The 2,411-nt window shown below is 44.1% G+C and overlaps 1 pseudogene; it reads left to right on the top strand.

The window, feature by feature from the left end:
- The first annotated feature begins 228 nt into the window (after positions 1 to 228).
- On the top strand, positions 229 to 1,158 carry LOC114099088 (aldose reductase-related protein 2 pseudogene; annotated as a pseudogene).
- The last annotated feature ends 1,253 nt before the right edge of the window (positions 1,159 to 2,411 follow it).

The raw sequence follows: 2,411 nt of genomic DNA, 5'->3' as shown, positions 1-2,411 counted from the left end.
ATCCTAGGAATATTGCTCCTCAATTGCACAGCACTTCAGATATTACAAAGCATTTTCATATTCAAACATTATCTCTTTTGAGTCTCAAGACCACTCAGTGGTCTACTCAGGAAATTGAAGCTGAAGAAACTGAGAATCAGAGGTTACTGTCTAACTTGGTCAAGACCCCCTGGTTAGGAATAAAACTAGGACAGTTGACATCTATCTGTTCTCATTGATGCACCGACGATGGACACCTTTGTGGATCTTAGCACCAAAGCCAAGATGTCCATTTTGGGTCTGGGCTCCTTAAAGTCTATCTTAGGCAAAGTCAAAGAGGTCATGAAGGTGGCCATTGATGCAGGATATCACTGCACAGAGTGGCTACATCTGTCAAAATGAGAACAGGGAGAAAGAAGCCATGCAAGAGGAGGCTGGAAGCAAGAGGACCTCTTCTTGGTTAGCAACTGGGGTGCACCTTCTTCAAAAGAAGGCTTCGTGAGGAAGCCTTTGGAAGACCCTCGAGGATCTGAAACTGGACTGTATGGACATCTATCTTATTCATGAGTCACAAGGATTTCAGCCTGGGAAGGAGTTATTTCTCCAAGACTCTGAAGGCAAGAGCATCACCAGTAAATCAACACCCCTGGATCCGGTGGGGCCCTGGAGGAAGGAGCTGGTGGACGAGGGTGGGGAAAGTCCTTGGTGTCTCCAGCTTCAACCATTCCAGATTGAGAGGATCTTGAACAAGTCTGGACTCAAATAAAAGCCAGTGATTAATCAGGTGGAGTGTTGCCCATGTCTCACCCAGGAGGAGTGGATCCGGGACTGCTCTTCAAGGGTACCAGTGTCAACAACCTACAGCCCTTCATGCTCTCCAGATAGACATCGGGCCAAGCCAGAGGACTCTTCACAAGGGAGGACCCCATGATTAAGGAGATTGCTGCAAAGCACAAAACATCCCCGGCCCAGGTTCTGATCTGGTTTCAGATCCAGAGGAATGTGGTGGTGATTCCTGAGTCTCTGACACCAGCAAGTACTGTCAAGAACTTCCAGATCTTTGATTTCATACTGAGTGATGAAGAGATGGTGGCCAAACTCAGCTTTCACAGAAATCCGAGGTCCTGCGTCCTGTTGCCCAGGCTCATTTGGGAGACTGTCCCTTCAATGCCATACTGAAGCTGAATCTTCTAAGATGGCCTGGTGGAGAATCTCTCTTCACTTAAGTGGAACTTACTCCCCTGAGGACCATTTTGGCCAAGTGAAATCATACTACGCCTGTCAGGGTTCTAGGTCAGAATCTAGGCAAGGTTTAAAAACATTCTTTATTGGTGCATTATAATTATACATAATGGAGTTCATTATGCCTTAATCAAACATGCATGTAACATAATTTGTTCCAGCCCCTCCCCCTGCCCCAGGCAAGGTTTTATTGAGATCCATATGTTGAACCAGGAGAAGACTCTCTCAGGGAAGTCTAGCTCCAAGAAGAAATGACTATTTCTTCCACTTACTTGATCTGACCAAATGTTAAACACAGGAACTCTGCTAACACTGAGGATGCAAAGATAGAATGAAAAATAATAAAAGTTAATAAAATAAAACTAAACTTGTAGATCTTCCATACAATTTCAAGTCTTAAAATTGCTCTTCTTGGCTTTTCTTCCAAGTAACTTTTTCGGTCCTCTTTTGGAACATGACAGGAAGGAAGCAGGATCATGGAGACTAATAGCAAACTGCAGCATGCTTTCCAAACCTTTAGCCTGTCCCTTGCTTAGAGCTGCTGACCTTTCATTGTTAATGAAGGGCTATGAGGAGAAGGTTCCTGGCTTGTTGTTTATTGCTGCTGTATTGTTTAACACATATATGAGTGTTTATAATGGGTTGATACTATTCAGAACATCCACTGACACTCCTTGGCTTCTGTCTTATTGCGGTGTTTATAACAGCATGGGTGAACCGAAAGTCACATCAATCCTACAATTATTTACCATTTGCTTGTAGAGTGTTCTTTGTTATTACACAAGAATTTGGGTCTATCTGAAATTTGGGAAATATCTATTTGGTGAAATTTAGAAACATCTTGATATTTCAACTAAAACAAAGAACTAACATGGGGGAGGACTCCCACAGGAAGACAGAGTACTGCCCAATTTCCCAGAATTTTTGCCACTGCTCACTCCTTGTGCTTCCCTGTCCCTGCAGGGAGAGACATGGCTAGTCACCCTAACACAAACACTTCTAGCACACCAAGATGGCTTTCTCCCATGGTGTCCTTGGGGGCTGACCCAGCAGTTAAGACTTTTTCAAGAGAAAGAGGGGCTGGGATTGTGGCTCAGAGGTACAGCGCTCACCTAGCATGCGTGAGGTACTGGATTCGATCCTCAGCACCACATAATATAAAATAAAGACATTGTGTCCACCTATAACTA

The sequence above is a fragment of the Marmota flaviventris genome, chromosome 1 (genome assembly GCF_047511675.1).
Source record: "Marmota flaviventris isolate mMarFla1 chromosome 1, mMarFla1.hap1, whole genome shotgun sequence".
Classification (NCBI taxonomy): domain Eukaryota; kingdom Metazoa; phylum Chordata; class Mammalia; order Rodentia; family Sciuridae; genus Marmota; species Marmota flaviventris.
The sequence above is the reverse complement of the archived record's forward strand: the minus strand, read 5'-3'. Positions and strand labels throughout refer to the sequence as shown.